Source organism: Oreochromis aureus, linkage group 3 (genome assembly GCF_013358895.1).
Source record: "Oreochromis aureus strain Israel breed Guangdong linkage group 3, ZZ_aureus, whole genome shotgun sequence".
NCBI lineage: Eukaryota > Metazoa > Chordata > Actinopteri > Cichliformes > Cichlidae > Oreochromis > Oreochromis aureus.
Window position 1 is genome coordinate 126814680 of NC_052944.1, and position 21593 is coordinate 126836272.

At 43.1% G+C, this 21593-nt stretch overlaps 1 protein-coding gene and 1 long non-coding RNA gene across 2 annotated transcripts in view; both read left to right on the forward strand.

The window, feature by feature from the left end:
- The window catches only part of LOC120435271 (NACHT, LRR and PYD domains-containing protein 12-like), a 237957-nt gene that overhangs the window by 201925 nt on the left and 14439 nt on the right, over nt 1-21593 (forward strand). The gene's annotated exons all lie outside the window — the stretch shown is intronic.
- LOC120438058 lies at nt 16697-20531 on the forward strand. The gene is made up of 3 exons (XR_005611632.1): nt 16697-16747; nt 16832-16924; nt 20492-20531. It is a non-coding gene; the product is annotated as an uncharacterized LOC120438058 (long non-coding RNA).

Genomic DNA, 21593 nt, shown 5'->3' on the forward strand with positions numbered 1-21593 from the left:
ACGGTGGGCACAGCGTCGCTGCTTTCAGGAGCCCTTGGAATTTTTAAGGTTGCGCAAATCATTCAAAAGTTACGGTAATGCTTGGTGGAAAACTCAATATCCCACAATTCATAGCACGCCTCTACAGAGTGAACAATGGCGGCCACCACTTCGTTTTATATGTCTTTTTTATTCGTGTTTCTAGGTCACAAAATAAGCTTTTAAGATATTTTCAGGCGAGAATGTAGGTGTGTAAACTTCAAATATCTGCTTGTTTTATCAAGACATCCCATATTTAGCGACAGTGCTCTGACTACGTCGGTCCTGCCTGACAGCTAGCCGGCTACCTAGCTGGCTACCTAGCTAACTGCCGCACTTGGCTGCAAATGGATAGCGAGGGGACTCTCTCTGTCGTTTCACCTCCTGGTCTCTCGCAAATGCTCGCATAGAATCGGAGTTACAGCTGGATGTGGAAAAAATAACTGAGTTGTTTGGTGGTGGAGCTACAACAGAGGGCAGCTATCCACCGGTGTGTGACAGAAAGGACATGCCATGACGAGACATACAAGGCGGTGAGGCTACCGCGGATCGACCGCTGTTTGCTAACGCGGAGGTCAATCGTGGATGAGGAAAAGCGAAGGCAGGGCGTGAGGTGAACTGAATTTCAGGTAAGGCGTTATGACCTGCACTCTATTTGGGTCAGATATAAACCGAGTTTAGGTGTAGTTTATTTAGCAACAGCTCTCTTACGTGTTGCTGATAGCTGGCTGGCTAGCTAGCTAGCGCCGCTAGCTTAGCGCCGCTAGCTTAGCTGCTAGCTTAAGCGGCGACTAGCGACCCTTCGTGAAAAACCACCCAGGCTTGGCTGATAGTGAGGTGGCTAAAATTTGTTTAATCGCCCGATCGCTCGGCAAGGGTCTGTGTCTTAGGTGGACTTATTTTTCGTTTATATGGGCCAATGATGCTGGTCGATGTGGAAAAATAACTGAGTTGTTTGGTGGTGGAGCTACAACAGAGGGCAGCTATCCACGGTGTGTGACAGAAAGGACATGCCATGACGAGACATATAAGGCGGTGAGGCTACCGCGGATCGACCGCTGTTTGCTAACGCGGAGGTCAATCGTGGATGAGGAAAAGCGAAGGCAGGGCGTGAGGTGAACTGAATTTCAGGTAAGAAGTTATGACCTGCACTCTATTTGGGTCAGATATAAACCGAGTTTAGGTGTAGTTTATTTAGCAACAGCTCTCTTACGTGTTGCTGATAGCTGGCTGGCTAGCTAGCTAGCGCCCGCTAACTTAGCGCCGCTAAGCTTAGCGCGACTAGCGACCCTTCGTGAAAAACCACCCAGGCTTGGCTGATAGTGAGGTGGCTAAAATTTGTTTAATCGCCCGATCGCTCGGCAAGGGTCTGTGTCTTAGGTGGACTTATTTTTCGTTTATATGGGCCGATGATGCTGGTCGATGTGGAAAAAATAACTGAGTTGTTTGGTGGTGGAGCTACAGAGGGCAGCTATCCACGGTGTGTGACAGAAAGGACATGCCGCGAGCGAGACATACAAGGCGGTGAGGCTACCGCCGATCGACGGTGTTTGCTAACGCGGAGATCAATCGTGGATCAGGGAAAGCGAAGGCAGGAGCGTGAGGTGAACTGAATTTCAGGTAAGAAGTTATGACCTGCACTCTATTTGGGTCAGATATAAACCGAGTTTAGGTGTAGTTTATTTTCGCTGTGCTGACTTTTTCAATCACTTACAATAACTCGTACTGCGTGCTAGCTAGCACTCACGGAGTTTGTATACAGCTGTGTGCGCTAAGTTACCGATGTTACCGATGTTGAACTTTATGACAGCCTCCCTGTCATTCTCTCGCCTGTTGAAACTTCAGTCATGAAACTGATCAATGATCGGCTTTTCTCTCTTGTTTGTTTATCGCGCTAAACAACAGCAGCATGTTTAAGCTTGATCAGCTGTTGTTAGAATTCATTTGCTTTTAATTTCTAGTATCAGCTGATGTTTGCTGCAGCCACAGCTGTAAAACGGCTGTTCCAAACCAGATGTCCTTACTGAATCATCAGAGCTGAACAGGTGATGGAGAAACAGGTTTACCCTTAGGTGACATGAATGAGTTGAAGGAAGTTATGAACTGTTTCTGACAGACAAATATACACCAAGCTCCTTTTTTGTGTAGCTGACAGCTGGTAACTGTGCAGGCGGATCTAGCAAAGCTTTTGCCAGGGGGCCAGGTAGGGCATTAACAGAGAAAGGTGGACACAAAGATATACTTTTCTTTCTTACTCTCCTATAAAATATTTAGCTTTTATTAAATAGTTATCTGAATCTTACAACCAAAGTTTGTATAATAATACACAAGATTGGCTGTAGACCATTGTTCATCATTCAGAACACTGTGTAAAAATAACAAAAACAAAAAGTGAATGCAAAAGTGCATAAATATTTATTTTACGTGTTTCATGTGTGTGGCGGGCGTGTGGTCTGCAGTGCCGCTGCAGGGGAGGTGGACCCACCTGGCGGCACCTGCAATCACGCCTCTCGGGCGTAGTCTGTGCTGTCTCGGCTGTTTTTGGGTGTGTGTCGGGCTGTGAGTTGAAAAGCTACAGCCGGCTGTTTGGGTACACCAACCATGTGTGAAAAGTGGTCCATAACGTAATGCTTCAAAGCGTGTTCATGCAAACATTGTCGGATCTGCCGTGGTACAATGGGACTTCTGCTCATGAACCTGTGTGCTGGCGTCTGCAAATCGGCGCTGTCTGAAGTCACTTCATCTTTACCCAAAATTGTAAGCTGTCATCTGTGAGGGGCGAGCGGTGTTTGTTTTTACCATAGTTCATGGTGGAGAATGGCTGCTCTGCTGAGTTTTGCTCTCTGTAGCTGTAAGAATGGCAAACTACACTGATTAGCAGCGGCATAGGCACACATAAAATTTCTTCTGAAATTTTCCCTTTCTAGTTATTATTATTATTATTCTCCAGTTTCCGCCTGAAATTTTGCAGCGAATCTCGCCTCGCAGTTTTGAGACAAGCTTCATATATGTTACCTCATTTTGTGCGGCCGGATCTGGAATGGTGTGCTATGACTTTTGGTGTTTATGAATTTTATAGTTTTTTAAATATTAATATTTTAGTGAAAATTTTCCCGCGCTCCTCTGCCAAACAGTTTTGACATTAGGGTTACATATGTTAGATCATTTTGTGCGGCTGGAGCTGGACTATTATGTTATGACTTTTGGTGTTCATAACTTTTATAGTTTTTAAATATTAATATTTTAGTGCAAATTTAGGCCAATTCATCTTTTGGCGCCAAATAAACAGACTTCATTTGTGGTGTCTTGGCTCTCTCTAGTGGTATGCCGGGAGTGGTACAGCCTGTGTACCCTTATTTGGATTACCGTAATGATGACAATTTCAACGGTGCGCACAGCGTCGCTGCTTTCAGGAGCCATTGGAATTTTTAAGGTTGCGCAAATCATTCAAAAGTTACGGTAATGCTTGGTGGAAAACTCAATATCCCACAATTCATAGCACGCCTCTACAGAGTGAACAATGGCGGCCACCACTTCGTTTTATATGTCTTTTATTCATGTTTCTAGGTCACAAAATAAGCTTTTTAAGATATTTTCAGGCGAGAATGTAGGTGTGTAAACTTCAAATATCTGCTTGTTTTATCAAGACATCCCATATTTAGCGACAGTGCTCTGACTACGTCGGTCCTGCCTGACAGCTAGCCGGCTACCTAGCTGGCTACCTAGCTAGCTGCCGCACTTGGCTGCAAATGGATAGCGAGGGGACTCTCTCTGTCGTTTCACCTCCCTGGTCTCTCGCAAATGCTCGCATAGAATCGGAGTTACAGCTGGATGTGGAAAAAATAACTGAGTTGTTTGGTGGTGCTATAAGCGGAGCTACAACAGTGGGCAGCTATCCACCGGTGTATGACAGAAAGGATATGCTGCGAATGAGACATACGAGGCAGGCGACCGGTGTTTGCTAAAGCGGAGGTCAATCGTGGATCAGGGAAAGCGAAGGCAGGAGCGTGAGGTGAACTGAATTTCAGGTAAGAAGTTATGACCTGCACTCTATTTGGGTCAGATATAAACCGAGTTTAGGTGTAGTTTATTTAGCAACAGTTCTCTTACGTGTTGCTGATAGCCGGGCTGGCTAGCTAGCTAGCGCCGCTAGCTTAGCTAGCTAGCGCGGCTAGCGACCCTTCCTGAAAAACCACCCAGGCTTGGCTGATAGTGAGGTGGCTAAAATTTGTTTAATCGCCCGATCGCTCGGCAAGGGTCTGTGTCTTAGCTGGACTTATTTTTCGTTTATATGGGCCGATGATGCTGGTCGATGTGGAAAAAATAACTGAGTTGTTTGGTGGTGGAGCTACAACAGAGGGCAGCTATCCACGGTGTGTGACAGAAAGGACATGCCGCCAACGAGACATACGAGGCCGGGCAGGCGATTGCTAACGCGGTGGTCAATCATGGATCAGGAAAGCAAAGGCAGGAGCGTGAGGTGAACTGAATTTCAGGTAAGAAGTTATGAACTGCACTCTATTTCGGTCAGATATAAACCGAGTTTAGGTGTAGTTTATTTTCGTTGTGCTGACTTTTTCAATCACTTACAATAACTCATACTGCGTTCTAGCTAGCACGACGGAGTTTCTATACAGCTGTGTGCGCATGTTGAACTTTATGACAGCCTCCCTGTCATTCTCTCGCCTGTTGAAACTTCAGTCATGAAACTGATCAATGATCGGCGTTTCTCTCTTGTTTGTTTATCGCGCAAAACAACAGCAGCACGTTTAAGCTTGATCAGCTGTTGTTAGAATTCATTTGCTTTTAATTTCTGGTATCAGCTGATGTTTGCTGGAGCTACAGCTGTAAAAACGGCAGATGTCCTTACTGAATCATCAGAGCTGAACTGGTGATGGAGAAACAGGTTTACTCTTTAGGTGACATGAATAAGTTGAAGGAAGTTATGAACTATTTTTGACAGACAAATACAGGGAGTGCAGAATTATTAGGCAAGTTGTATTTTTGAGGAATAATTTTATTATTGAACAACAACCATGTTCTAAATGAACCCAAAAACTCATTAATATCAAAGCTGAAAGTTTTTGGAAGTAGTTTTTAGTTTTAGCTATTTTAGGGGATATCTGTGTGTGCAGGTGACTATTACTGTGCATAATTATTAGGCAACTTAACAAAAACAAATATATACCCATTTCAATTATTTATTTTTACCAGTGAAACCAATATAACATCTCCACATTCACAAATATACATTTCTGACATTCAAAAACAAAACCAAAGCAAATCAGCGACCAATATAGCCACCTTTCTTTGCAAGGACACTCAAAAGCCTGCCATCCATGGATTCTGTCAGTGTTTTGATCTGTTCACCATCAACATTGCGTGCAGCAGCAACCACAGCCTCCCAGACACTGTTCAGAGAGGTGTATTGTTTTCCCTCCTTGTAAATCTCACATTTGATGATGGACCACAGGTTCTCAATGGGTTCAGATCAGGTGAACAAGGAGGCCATGTCATTAGTTTTTCTTCTTTTATACCCTTTCTTGCCAGCCACGCTGTGGAGTACTTGGACGCGTGTGATGGAGCATTGTCCTGCATGAAAATCATGTTTTTCTTGAAGGATGCAGACTTCTTCCTGTACCACTGCTTGAAGAAGGTGTCTTCCAGAAACTGGCAGTAGCACTGTGAGTTGAGCTTGACTCCATCCTCAACCCGAAAAGGCCCCACAAGCTCATCTTTGATGATACCAGCCCAAACCAGTACTCCACCTCCACCTTGCTGGCGTCTGAGTCGGACTGGAGCTCTCTGCCCTTTACCAATCCAGCCACGGGCCCATCCATCTGGCCCATCAAGACTCACTCTCATTTCATCAGTCCATAAAACCTTAGAAAAATCAGTCTTGAGATATTTCTTGGCCCAGTCTTGACGTTTCAGCTTGTGTGTCTTGTTCAGTGGTGGTCGTCTTTCAGCCTTTCTTACCTTGGCCATGTCTCTGAGTATTGCACACCTTGTGCTTTTGGGCACTCCAGTGATGTTGCAGCTCTGAAATATGGCCAAACTGGTGGCAAGTGGCATCTTGGCAGCTGCACGCTTGACTTTTCTCAGTTCATGGGCAGTTATTTTGCGCCTTGGTTTTCCACACGCTTCTTGCGACCCTGTTGACTATTTTGAATGAAACGCTTGATTGTTCGATGATCACGCTTCAGAAGCTTTGCAATTTTAAGACTGCTGCATCCCTCTGCAAGATATCTCACTATTTTTGACTTTTCTGAGCCTGTCAAGTCCTTCTTTTGACCCATTTTGCCAAAGGAAAGGAAGTTGCCTAATAATTATGCACACCTGATATAGGGTGTTGATGTCATTAGACCACACCCCTTCTCATTACAGAGATGCACATCACCTAATATGCTTAATTGGTAGTAGGCTTTCGAGCCTATACAGCTTGAGTAAGACAACATGCATGAAGAGGATGATGTGGACAAAATACTGATTTGCCTAATAATTCTGCACTCCCTGTAAACACCAAGCTCCTTTTTTTGTGTAGCTGACAGCTGGTAACTGTGCAGGGGCGGATCTAGCAAAGCTTTTGCCAGGGGCCAGGTAGGGCATTAACAGAGAAAGGTGGACATAAAGATATACTTTTCTTTCTTACTCTCATATAAAATATTTAGCTTTTATTAAATGCTTATCCGAATCTTACAACCAAAGTTTGTATAATAATACACAAGGTTGGCTGTAGACCATTGTTCATCATTCAGAACACTGTAAAAATAACAAAAACAAAAAGTGAATGCAAAAGTGCATATATATTTATTTTATGTGTTTGATGTGTGTGTGTCGGGCGTGGTCTGCAGTGCCGCTGCAGGGGAGGTGGACCCACGGGTGTAAAGTCTGTGCTCTCTTGGCTGTTTTTGGGTGTGTGTTGGGCTATGAGTTGAAAAGCTACAGCTGCCTGTCTGGGTACACCAACCATGTGTGAAAAGTGGTCCATAACATAATGCTTCAAAGCGTGTTCATGCAAACATTGTTGGGTCTGCCGTGGTACAATGGGACTTCTGCTCATGAACCTGTGTGCACAGCGTCTGCAAATCGGGGCTGTACAAAGTCACTTCATCTTTACCCAAAACTGTAAGCTGTCATCTGTGAGGCGCGAGCGGTGTTTGTTTTATCATAATTCATGGTGGAGAATGGCTGCTCTGCTGAGTTTTGCTCTCTGTAGCTGTATGAATGGCAAACTACACTGATTACCAGCGGCATAGGCACACATAAAATTTCTTCTGAAATTTTCCCTTTCTAGTTATTATTATTATTTTCCTTTTTCCGCCTGAAATTTTGCAGCGTATCTCGCCCCGCAGTTTTGAGACAAGCTTCATATATGTTACCTCATTTTGTGCGGCTGGATCTGGAATGGTGTGCTATGACTTTTGGTGTTTATGAATTTTATAGTTTTAAATATTAATATTTTAGTGAAAATTTTCCCGCGCTCCTCTGCCAAACAGCTTTGACAATAGGGTTACATATGTTACATCATTTTGTGCGGCTGAAGCTGGACTAGTATGGTCTGACTTTTGGTGTTTATAACTTTTATAGTTTTTGAAATATTTAGATTTTAGTGCAAATTTGGGCCAATTCATCTTTTGGCGCCAAATAAACAGACTTCATTTGTGGTGTGTTGGCTCTCTCTAGTGGTATGCCGGGAGTGGTACAGCCTGTGTACCCTTATTTGGATTACCGTAATGATGACAATTTCAACGGTGCGCACAGCGTCGCTGCTTTCAGGAGCCATTGGAATTTTTAAGGTTGCGCTAAATCATTCAAAAGTTACGGTAATGCTTGGTGGAAAACTCAATATCCCACAATTCATAGCACGCCTCTACAGAGTGAACAATGGCGGCCACCACTTCGTTTTATATGTCTTTTATTCGTGTTTCTAGGTCACAAAATAAGCTTTTAAGATATTTTCAGGCGAGAATGTAGGTGTGTAAACTTCAAATATCTGCTTGTTTTATCAAGACATCCCATATTTAGCGACAGTGCTCTGACGACGTCGGTCCTGCCTGACAGCTAGCCGGCTACCTAGCTAGCTGCCGCACTTGGCTGCAAATGGATAGCGAGGGACTCTCTCTCTCCTTTCACCTCCCGGTCTCTCGCAAATGCTCGCATAGAATCGGAGTTACAGCTGGATGTGGAAAAAATAACTGAGTTGTTTGGTGGTGCTATAACGCGGAGCTACAACAGTGGGCAGCTATCCACCGGTGTATGACAGAAAGGACATGCCGCGAATGAGACATACGAGGCAGGCGACCGGTGTTTGCTAACGCGGAGGTCAATCGTGGATCAGGAAAGCGAAGGCAGGAGCGTGAGGTGAACTGAATTTCAGGTAAGAAGTTATGACCTGCACTCTATTTGGGTCAGATATAAACCGAGTTTAGGTGTAGTTTATTTAGCAACAGTTCTCTTACGTGTTGCTGATAGCCGGCTGGTTAGCTAGCTAGCGCCGCTAGCTTAGCTAGCTAGCGCGGCTAGCGACCCTTCCTGAAAAACCACCCAGGCTTGGCTGATAGTGAGGTGGCTAAAATTTGTTTAATCGCCCGATCGCTCGGCAAGGGTCTGTGAAAGCGTGAGGTGAACTGAATTTCAGGTAAGAAGTTATGAACTGCACTCTATTTGGGTCAGATATAAACAGAGTTTAGGTGTAGTTTATTTTCGTTGTGCTGACTTTTTACAATCGTACTGCGTGCTAGCTAGCACGACGGGAGTTTATGTACAGCTGTGTGCGCTAAGTTACTGACGTTGGACTTTATTTTATTCATAATGGTTAGTTCGTAGAGAGTTGCCGTACAAACGGAATCGTGCCACATTCAGAGAAAATATTACGATTTATTCTGTCTACGAAGCCTCCCTGTCATTCTCTCGCCTGTTGAAACTTCAGTCATGAAACTGATCAATGATCGGCTTTTCTCTCTTGTTTGTTTATCGCGCTAAACAACAGCAGCACGTTTAAGCTTGATCAGCTGTTGTTAGAATTCATTTGCTTTTAATTTCTAGTATCAGCTGATGTTTGCTGCAGCCACAGCTGTAAAAACGGCTGTTCCAAACCAGATATCCTTACTGAATCATCAGAGCTGAACAGGTGATGGAGAAACAGGTTTACCCTTAGGTGACATGAATGAGTTGAAGGAAGTTATGAACTGTTTCTGAGAGACAAACACCAAGCTCATTTTTTTTTGTGTAGCTGACAGCTGGTAACTGTGCAGGGGCGGATCTAGCAAAGCTTTTGCCAGGGGCGAGGTAGGGCATTAACAGAGAAAGGTGGACACAAAGATATACTTTTCTTTCTTACTCTCATACAGGAGTGCAGAATTATTAGGCAAGTTGTATTTTGAGGAATAATTTTATTATTGAACAACAACCATGTTCTCAATGAACCCAAAAACTCATTAATATCAAAGCTGAATGTTTTTGGAAGTAGTTTTTAGTTTGTTTTTAGTTTTAGCTATTTTAGGGGATATCTGTGTGTGCAGGTGACTATTACTGTGCATAATTATTAGGCAACTTAACAAAAACAAATATATACCCATTTCAATTATTTATTTTACCAGTGAAACCAATATAACATCTCCACATTCACAAATATACATTTCTGACATTCAAAAACAAAACAAAAACAAATCAGCGACCAATATAGTCACCTTTCTTTGCAAGGACACTCAAAAGCCTGCCATCCATGGATTCTGTCAGTGTTTTGATCTGTTCACCATCAACATTGCGTGCAGCAGCAACCACAGCCTCCCAGACACTGTTCAGAGAGGTGTACTGTTTTCCCTCCTTGTAAATCTCACATTTGATGATGGACCACAGGTTCTCAATGGGGTTCAGATCAGGTGAACAAGGAGGCCATGTCATTAGTTTTTCTTCTTTTATACCCTTTCTTGCCAGCCACGCTGTGGAGTACTTGGACGGCGTGTGATGGAGCATTGTCCTGCATGAAAATCATGTTTTTCTTGAAGGATGCAGACTTCTTCCTGTACCACTGCTTGAAGAAGGTGTCTTCCAGAAACTGGCAGTAGGACTGGGAGTTGAGCTTGACTCCATCCTCAACCTGAAAAGGCCCCACAAGCTCATCTTTGATGATACCAGCCCAAACCAGTACTCCACCTCCACCTTGCTGGCGTCTGAGTGGGACTGGAGCTCTCTGCCCTTTACCAATCCAGCCACGGGCCCATCCATCTGGCCCATCAAGACTCACTCTCATTTCATCAGTCCATAAAACCTTAGAAAAATCAGTCTTGAGATATTTCTTGGCCCAGTCTTGACGTTTCAGCTTGTGTGTCTTGTTCAGTGGTGGTCGTCTTTCAGCCTTTCTTACCTTGGCCATGTCTCTGAGTATTGCACACCTTGTGCTTTTGGGCACTCCAGTGATGTTGCAGCTCTGAAATATGGCCAAACTGGTGGCAAGTGGCATCTTGGCAGCTGCACGCTTGACTTTTCTCAGTTCATGGGCAGTTATTTTGCGCCTTGGTTTTCCACACGCTTCTTGCGACCCTGTTGACTATTTTGAATGAAACGCTTGATTGTTCGATGATCACGCTTCACAAGCTTTGCAATTTTAAGACTGCTGCATCCCTCTGCAAGATATCTCACTATTTTTGACTTTTCTGAGCCTGTCAAGTCCTTCTTTTGACCCATTTTGCCAAAGGAAAGGAAGTTGCCTAATAATTATGCACACCTGATATAGGGTGTTGATGTCATTAGACCACACCCCTTCTCATTACAGAGATGCACATCACCTAATATGCTTAATTGGTAGTAGGCTTTCAAGCCTATACAGCTTGGAGTAAGACAACATGCATGAAGAGGATGATGTGGACAAAATACTGATTTGCCTAATAATTCTGCACTCCCTGTATAAAATATTTAGCTTTTATTAAATAGTTATCTGAATCTTACAACCAAAGTTTGTATAATAATACACAAGATTGGCTGTAGACCATTGTTCATCATTCAGAACACTGTGTAAAAATAACAAAAACAAAAGTGAATGCACAGCCGGCTGTGTGGGTAAACCAACCATGTGTGAAAATTGGTCCATAACGTAATGCTTCAAAGCGTGTTCATGCAAACATTGTCGGGTCTGCCGTGGTACAATGGGACTTCTGCTCATGAACCTGTGTGCACAGCGTCTGCAAATCGGCGCTGTACGAAGTAACTTCATCTTTACACAAAACTGTAAGCTGTCATCTGTGAAGCGTGAGCGGTGTTTGTTTTTACCATAGTTCATGGTGGAGAATGGCTGCTCTTCTGAGTTTTGCTCTCTGTAGCCGTATGAATGGGAAACTACAGTGATTAGCAGCGGCATAGGCACACATAAAATTTCTTCTGAAATTTTCGCTTTCTAGTTATTATTATTATTCTCCAGTTTCCGCCTATTATTATTATTCTCCAGTTTCCGCCTGAAATTTTGCAGCGAATCTCGCCTCGCAGTTTTGAGACAAGCTTCATATATGTTACCTCATTTTGTGCGGCCGGATCTGGAATGGTGTGCTATGACTTTTGGTGTTTATGAATTTTATAGTTTTTTAAATATTAATATTTTAGTGAAAATTTTCCCGCGCTCCTCTGCCAAACAGTTTTGACATTAGGGTTACATATGTTAGATCATTTTGTGCGGCTGGAGCTGGACTATTATGTTATGACTTTTGGTGTTTATAACGTTTATAGTTTTTAAATATTAATATTTTAGTGCAAATTTAGGCCAATTCATCTTTTGGCGCCAAATAAACAGACTTCATTTGTGGTGTCTTGGCTCTCTCTAGTGGTATACCGGGAGTAGTACAGCCGAAAAAAGATTTATCCTTGTGTTGAAAACTCCATATCCCACAATTCATAGCACGCCTCTACAGAGTGAACAATGGCGGCCACCACTTCGCTTTTATATGTCTTTTATTCGTGTTTCTAGGTCACAAAATAAGCTTTTAAGATATTTTCAGGCGAGAATGTAGGTGTGTAAACTTCAAATATCTGCTTGTTTTATCAAGACATCCCATATTTAGCGACAGTGCTCTGACTACGTCGGTCCTGCCTGACAGCTAGCCGGCTACCTAGCTAGCTGCCGCGACTTGGCTGCAAATGGATAGCGAGGGACTCTCTCTGTCGTTTCACCTCCCGGTCTCGCAAATGCTCGCATAGAATCGGAGTTACAGCTGGATGTGGAAAAAATAACTGAGTTGTTTGGTGGTGCTATAACGCGGAGCTACAACAGTGGGCAGCTATCCACGGTGTATGACAGAAAGGATATGCCGCGAATGAGACATACGAGGCAGGCGATCGGTGTTTGCTAACGCGGAGGTCAATCGTGGATCAGGGAAAGCGAAGGCAGGAGCGTGAGGTGAACTGAATTTCAGGTAAGAAGTTATGAACTGCACTCTATTTCGGTCAGATATAAACCGAGTTTAGGTGGAGTTTATTTTCGTTGTGCTGACTTTTTCAATCACTTACAATAACTCGTACTGCGTTCTAGCTAGCACGACGGAGTTTCTATACAGCTGTGTGCGCATGTTGAACTTTATGACAGCCTCCCTGTCATTCTCTCGCCTGTTGAAACTTCAGTCATGAAACTGATCAATGATCGGCGTTTCTCTCTTGTTTGTTTATCGCGCAAAACAACAGCAGCACGTTTAAGCTTGATCAGCTGTTGTTAGAATTCATTTGCTTTTAATTTCTGGTATCAGCTGATGTTTGCTGGAGCCACAGCTGTAAAACGGCAGATGTCCTTACTGAATCATCAGAGCTGAACTGGTGATGGAGAAACAGGTTTACTCTTTAGGTGACATGAATAAGTTGAAGGAAGTTATGAACTATTTTTGAGAGACAAATACAGGGAGTGCAGAATTATTAGGCAAGTTGTATTTTTGAGGAATAATTTTATTATTGAACAACAACCATGTTCTCAATGAACCCAAAAACTCATTAATATCAAAGCTGAAAGTTTTTGGAAGTAGTTTTTAGTTTTAGCTATTTTAGGGGATATCTGTGTGTGCAGGTGACTATTACTGTGCATAATTATTAGGCAACTTAACAAAAAACAAATATATACCCATTTCAATTATTTATTTTTACCAGTGAAACCAATATAACATCTCCACATTCACAAATATACATTTCTGACATTCAAAAACAAAACAAAAACAAATCAGCGACCAATATAGCCACCTTTCTTTGCAAGGACACTCAAAAGCCTGCCATCCATGAATTCTGTCAGTGTTTTGATCTGTTCACCATCAACATTGCATGCAGCAGCAACCACAGCCTCCCAGACACTGTTCAGAGAGGTGTACTGTTTTCCCTCCTTGTAAATCTCACATTTGATGATGGACCACAGGTTCTCAATGGGGTTCAGATCAGGTGAACAAGGAGGCCATGTCATTAGTTTTTCTTCTTTTATACCCTTTCTTGCCAGCCACGCTGTGGAGTACTTGGACGCGTGTGATGGAGCATTGTCCTGCATGAAAATCATGTTTTTCTTGAAGGATGCAGACTTATCCGACTGGATAACCGCTGCTCATCAACAATCACAATGAACACCGGGGTACCACAAGGCTGTGTGATGAGCCCTTTCCTCTACTCCCTCTTCACCCACGACTGCAGACCTGCTGATGGTTCTAACACCATCATTAAGTTTGCAGATGACACCACGGTGATTGGCCTCATCAGCGACAACGATGAGACCGCCTACAGGGAGGAGGTGGATCGTCTGGCTGAGTGGTGCGACACAAACAACCTGCTGCTTAACACCGAGAAGACCAAGGAGCTCATCGTGGACTACAGGAGGAATGCTGACCCACATCCACCCATCCACATTAAGGGGACGGCTGTGGAGCGTGTGAGCAGCTTCAAGTTCCTGGGAGTCCACATCTCCGAGGATCTCACCTGGACAACCAACTGCTCCAAGCTGGTCAAGAAGGCTCACCAGCGCCTCTTCTTCTTGAGGACTCTGAGGAAGAACCACCTGTCCTCAGACATCCTGGTGAACTTCTACCACTGCACCATCGAGAGCATCCTGACCAACTGTATAACAGTCTGGTACGGGAACTGCTCCGCCTCGGACCGGAAGGCGTTGCAGAGGGTCGTGAAAACTGCCCAGCGCATCGCCGAGCACCACTTCCTGCCATAAAGGACATCTACAGGAAGCGGTGTCTGAAAAGGGCTGGGAAAATCATCAGAGACCCCAGTCACCCATCACATGGACTCTTCACCCTCCTGCCCTCTGGGAGGCGCTACAGGAGCCTCCGGACTAAGACCACCAGGTACCGGAACAGCTTCTTCCCCACAGCTGTCAGACTCCTGAACTCTGCCTCCTGACATCTGACCCACGTTAAACTCATGGACTGAACATACACACACCCACAACCACTAGCACTTTATCACTATCACAATTATCCTAACTGCACTACTGTATAGTTCTGTGTGAATATCATTCTGTACATATGATAATTTTCAATCCTACAACTGTTTATAACTTGCATAGTTCACATTTCTGTATAACTGTATATCTCAGATTTCTGTATAGTTTTTATTTCATATTTATATCCTGTTCATAGCCTGTACATAGCTTTTACTCACTACAGCCTGTACATACTTATAGTTATAGAATATTCATAACATACTTCACACCGTGTACATTATAACATACCATAATAGACCCATTTCTGTAATATACTTACACATCTATATTATTGCTAATATATATTGTAATATATCTATATCACGGCTAAAGCACTTCTGGATGGATGCAAACTGCATTTCGTTGCCCTGTACCTGTGACATGTGCAATGACAATAAAGTTGAATTCTAATTCTAATTCTAATTCTAATTCTTCCTGTACCACTGCTTGAAGAAGGTGTCTTCCAGAAAGTGGCAGTAGGACTGGGAGTTGAGCTTGACTCCATCCTCAACCCGAAAAGGCCCCACAAGCTCATCTTTGATGATACCAGCCCAAACCAGTACTCCACCTCCACCTTGCTGGCGTCTGAGTGGGACTGGAGCTCTCTGCCCTTTACCAATCCAGCCACGGGCCCATCCATCTGGCCCATCAAGACTCACTCTCATTTCATCAGTCCATAAAACCTTAGAAAAATCAGTCTTGAGATATTTCTTGGCCCAGTCTTGACGTTTCAGCTTGTGTGTCTTGTTCAGTGGTGGTCGTCTTTCAGCCTTTCTTACCTTGGCCATGTCTCTGAGTATTGCACACCTTGTGCTTTTGGGCACTCCAGTGATGTTGCAGCTCTGAAATATGGCCAAACTGGTGGCAAGTGGCATCTTGGCAGCTGCACGCTTGACTTTTCTCAGTTCATGGGCAGTTATTTTGCGCCTTGGTTTTTCCACACGCTTCTTGCGACCCTGTTGACTATTTTGAATGAAACGCTTGATTGTTCGATGATCACGCTTCAGAAGCTTTGCAATTTTAAGACTGCTGCATCCCTCTGCAAGATATCTCACTATTTTTGACTTTTCTGAGCCTGTCAAGTCCTTCTTTTGACCCATTTTGCCAAAGGAAAGGAAGTTGCCTATTAATTATGCACACCTGATATAGGGTGTTGGTGTCATTAGACCACACCCCTTCTCATTACAGAGATGCACATCACCTAATATGCTTAATTGGTAGTAGGCTTTCGAGCCTATACAGCTTGGAGTAAGACAACATGCATGAAGAGGATGATGTGGACAAAATACTCATTTGCCTAATAATTCTGCACTCCCTGTATTGTAGTTAATTCGACGCTGAAATCTGCACAGCGTTCGGGCTCCGCATATGTGTATTCATTAAAATGCCGTCTAAATTGCACACGGCCGGATCGGTGGTTATTTTTGGATTCCTCCTCAATATTTTTGAACCTTAACACCTGCAAGTAGACAAACCGGTGTTTTTAGAACTTAGGACTTGTTATTTCTTCTTTGACATTCACACGGCTGGACCGTCACCATGAGCAGCTTCTCTGACCTTACTTCCTAAAACAGGAAGTGACTTCTTCTCTTACCTTAAACTTACAAAATTAACCAAATATTTTCCTTATTATTAGTATTATTATTTTCCTCCGAAAACGTTAGAGCACTTATGCAAATATGTGATGTCTTGATAAATCGAGCAGATATTTTGAAATTTTGAAAATATCTTTAAAAAATTTTTTTTGTGACCCAGAAAGATTAATATTTCAAACTCCGCCACTCTGTGTTCCTCCGCCACTGCCTTGTTTGAGTTTTGGACGAAATGGATTCTGGGATATTGCATTTCATCATTTCGAGCTGATTGGAGACCAGAACAGCCAATCATATTTTTTTGCATCCAAGTCTGTGATTGGCTGGTTTTGTGGCACAAATATAACGGTGTAGAGAAAGAGTTGAGCACTCACGGGCAGAAATGTTGAGAGCGCGAGCAACACATTACAAGCAAGCGCAAGTGCAAAAACTGAGCGAGAGGGGCTGCTATTGTGTGTGTGTGTGTGTGGATAATAGCAAACATTGAAATACAGCTGATATTTGGACAGCACACATGATGGAAAGGAGGATTTCAGTTGATGTGCACATGAATGATTTGTGTTTCCTCTGCAGGTAGAAAGTGTGTGTGAGCTGAATTGAGCAGCATGGATCAGTGTGAGGACAGAGAGGAGGGAGTCCCTCCCTCTAAAAGCACTCTGTGTGGGGAACATGAGAGCCAGACCAAAGCTCAGAGGTGAGATGACCATCTCTAACTGTCCATGACTCTTCTCCATGTCACAGCTCAGCACTCACATCACTGCTCCATCATTATTCACAGGAACCCACCTGGACCTCCACCCAGCTCTGTGTCCTTACAGAGTGATGCGTCTGCAGGTCGCCTCATTGATTTTAAAGTCTCTGCTGCAGAGAGGTGAGCTGTTAGTAGCATGAACTGATGTCAGTTTGGTGTCTGATTTAAATGATTTTTCTGCTTCCTGGTTTCTAAAATGGATCTCTGTAGGAGAGCAGTGTCTTAAAGGACACACAGGCTCAGCTGTAACTGTCACTTTATCTGGTTTAAGACACATTTGAACAGAATTGGCTGTTTTTAACTATTTATTTTAATCAGAAATGGAAATTTAGAGCTCACACATCTGGATCCTAAACTATTATAGAAACAGCTGCTAGCAGTGGGTAGTTTGACTTTAACCTTGAGGCTAAGCTAACAGCGTGCCAGCTGTGCTCTGTGAGGATGATACGCTGCTCTAGAAAGCAAATAAAAGGTTTGCAGACCTTAAAGAGGATATCACTCTTATCAGTGGAAGATGTGAGGTTCATAGATGGGACACACACAGTCTAAAACATTGGCTCGCTCAGCGCAGCCCTCCAGGACACAGCTGTTTGGCTTCCTTCCACCTGTCCTCGTCCTCATCCTCCTCCGGCTCCACACCTACACATCAGTGGTCCTGGGCTGAAGTGAGGGACTCAGTTAGAGCTGTTTCTGAACCACGGCACAGGGAATTTTAGCAGACTCCTTAGCCTCAGCACCTGGCTCCAGAATACAGAGCTGCTAACATAGGTTTTATTGACACTTGTAAAATCATTTGTTTGTAAAATCATTCCTCTCTTTTCTAAACCCACAGAGTCCATCCCAACTGGTTAGGGAGCCAAATAATACGTGATGCAAAGATATTAGTGTCTCTGACCACAAATGTATTCTGTTTTATGTCCAAACAACCTGCTAGGAACAAGCCAAAACCTACATGCACACATACTTTTAACACCTCCAATGCAGTCAACCTAACAGCGACTCTCCAGAAACGCTGTCACTTGGACTCCTTTAGCATAGTAACTGTGGAGGCTCTTACAGAGGTGATTTATTCAGTGAAGCTCTTTTTCTGAGCCCCTGAGATCCCGCTGTTAGATTTCAGGAAGTTTATGAATCTCCACATTCTGTTTGTAATTAATTTCTCACTTCTAACTGGTTCTGTCCCTGTTTATTTTGAAAATCAATCAATAATATGAATAACAATAAAATGGATGAATTTGAATTTGGCCTAATAACACTGAGATATTAGAACTGACTGGATCAGAGTTACTACTGCAGCCAAAGAAACTTATAATATTTTGGTGAGAATTTGGAGGTCATACAAAGGAACCAGCAACACTCACCACTGCTGGTACATGATGATGCTGACTGGTAAAGCAGTTTTGGCATGAAGGCCACCCTTTAGTTTTGTTATTTTAGGGTCAGGCTCCAGGTCCATGCTCACACTTTCACCTAGTGGTCTTATCAGAAGTCATTTTACCATAAAGTGACATCAACACACAATTATAAATAATATTCCAAACATTTAACTGAAGACTCATGTATCTCAAATGTATTCTTAATAATAATATTTAATAGTAGTTACATAACAATGTAACTACACATCTGATCAACACAGCTTGTAGCTTTTGTGATTGGCCTGTTCACCAGGTGATTCCTGTTGTGCATTTTCAACTCCCCTTTTCCTTGGGTTTTTGACTTTATCAGTTAAGAGAACTACAATCATCTCCTCAGTTTAAGAAATAATAATCATAACATCAATATAGGGACTTACAAATGTCAGAAACCTACTGGAGGGAGATTGCTGAAATTGTCAGAATGGAAGTGAATGTACAAAGTTGAAAAACTAGAGGGACAACTATGTTTGTCCCTGGTAAAAAAGTACATAAAAATAACCACAAGAAAGGTGAAGACCTATGATGGATAAAATCACAGCATTTCACTTTCTTTTAGCTGACTCCGCATATTAAATGTTGGAACATAACCACACGATAATTACCATGTAATACGCCAAAACACATAAATACAGGCAATAACATTGTCCGATTATTAAGGTTGTTTCATCTGCTAGAATGTTTTGAAGAGCCTAAGTCAAAATCAGGTTTACAGGCCCTTTGATGTCCCCGTCCAGCTCTCCTGGAGTAACTGGCTGTCTCCTGGAATCTCCTCCAGGCTCTTGAGTCTGTCACAGCAAACTGCCTGGCAATAGCACATATTGATGGGCTATACTGGATGAGTTGGACTACATGTGCAACCTCTTTAGCATTCAGGTATCACCTCATGATATTATTAGTGACACCAAATGCAAAGCTGGTGATGAAATAGGTTAGTTTTTCTTCCTACTGAGTTTGTTTTGTGAGACTCGTCCCTTAAATTGTCCTCTGACCTTCGTTACATTTTCCCTTACATGACCCCTCAAGGAGTCTCTAAAAGCATTATTTTCATAATGTGGTTGCAGTTAGAACATTTATCTCTCAGAGATGAAAATCATAATATCATAAAATTAAAAAAGCATAATCTGGAAAAATAAATGTTAAATCTTGGTCTTCATAATAAACTAAAATGTTTAATCAGATATCACTGGTAGTAGAGTAAATGTGTTTGTGGCAGCTGGGTGATCCCCAGGGCTCTCTGCTCTTCTCTGAGTGGGTGCCCCTATTGTCCCTGTGGTGGTCATCCTAGGGCTCTTGTGCTCTAGGGGGCCTCTGGATGTCTGGGGCCCAGGTCTCCTCCATGCCTGCTATATGTCCTGGGGGTGGGGGGGCAGGGCTATGGCTCCCTGAATACACTATTAGACACTTACTTGGAGAAACCTTATGAATACAAGTGTGCTCTCACACACAGGTGTACAAAGAGGTACTCAGACACACACAATTTTGGGTCAATTGCTGCCTCTAAAAATATTTATTATTGGCACTGTCTGCTGTTCAGTAACATTTTAATATGTATTATTTATGCATGTGTTGGTTGTTGCTGTGGTTTCTCTGGTTTGTCTTTTTCTTTCCAGCAGGTGTTGAAGCAGATTCTGTGTTTTTTCTCTCCTCTCCTTCTGTTAACTCTCTCCCCAACTTCTCTGTTTTTCTTCTTTTTCTTTTCCATCCCATTTCCAACCCATTCCATTCCATGTTGTTCGTTGTAGTTGTAATAACTCAAAATAAAAAATCATAATTAAGGTCTAATAACATATGACTATCAAGTGGACTGTTATGACAAATGGTGTAAAATTTTAATTTGGAAAGTAAATCTGCTGGGCATTTTTTGGCCTTCACACAGCAATTCTGATTGCTACACTGCTGGACAGGAACAAAAAATAAAAGCTGGACACTGGATACTAGAAACTCTCCTGGAAATAAATCCATATTTGTTGGCACAAGTGGTGACATGACAGTAAAACACATTGTCAGTTCAAGAGATAAGGCTCAAGCTACAAACAGACCACAATTAGATGACATTTTCAGAATCTGAGATATAATTTAAATCTTAACTTTGAGCTTGGATACTCAAGAGAACACTGAAGTAATTCACCCTATATCAAAATTCGCAGTGGGATCAGTGTAACTGGTAAATTTCTACAAAAACAGGGAGTCATCTATATCCTTATCTTTGTCAAATAATCACTGACTGGATCTTTATCCTGTGTTGATCTAATCCTTCATGGTTCCTCCACAGAGTGGACCAGCAGAGCTCAGAGGTTCCCAGTGGTCAGTCTGCCCAGCAGCATCAAACACAGCTGGACTCCAGATTTATGGTCTGTACATGTACAACAACTACTTTTACATCTATTCTGTTCACAGTCATCTCCATGCTGCTCTTTGTAGACCAGTGGATTGTCAGTGTGTCCAACATGGATCACTGTCAGGGAATGTGGGGAAATAAGACCAAAACGCAGGACTCTTCAATGCAGGCAGTGCACTTATTTACAGTGTGGTGAATTATACACAACAATAAATCCCTGTGCGTCCCCGACTCCCACTCTGTGTCTTCTCCAAGTGTCTGTGCTCTGTGTGTCCGCTCTCTAGTGCCCATGTACTCCGTACCTGCTGCCCTCTCGTTTCCGCACTCCTGCTGGGAAATCACAGAGGCAGCCAATAGTACAATTGACTTCACTGTGGTAAGCTCACACTCACAAACTCACTAGCTGGAGAACTGACGGGAAGTGTCACGCAATGATCCAGTGCTGACTGGAGCTCAGCCACCCTTCTAAATAGGGTGCTCAAGACGAGGCCATCAGCTCAGGCTTGAGATGGCTGACGAGCAGCAGGTGTGGCAGCCTTTAATGCGGGAATGCTTCCAGGGTCGTGCCTCCTCGGTGACCCAAAACATCCGGGACCATGACCGAACATAAACACACAAACATACACAGGGAGACAGGAAAACAAGGAGAGAACACCACCAAAACAAAGCACATGGAAAAATAAACAAATACAGAAATACATGTGCCCTAGGTCCCTAGACCCAGGCCCTGACATTCAGTCTGATTGGGTCATTCATAAAGTATTCTTTTCCAGCTACTGGAGGACAACATCATCACTTTTGTGAAGAATGAGCTGAAGAAGATCCAGAAGGTTCTGAGTCCAGATTACCCAGAATGCTTAGAGAGTCATAGGGAGGAAGATGAGCAGAGGAGCAGCAGCAGAGAGGCATTTGTGAAGATCACACTGAACTTTCTGAGGAGAATGAAGCAGGAGGAGCTGGCTGACCGTCTGCAGAGCAGTAAGAGGATTTATCTAAAGATTTTAGCAGCTGGATAGATGGAACATTTAGTAACATC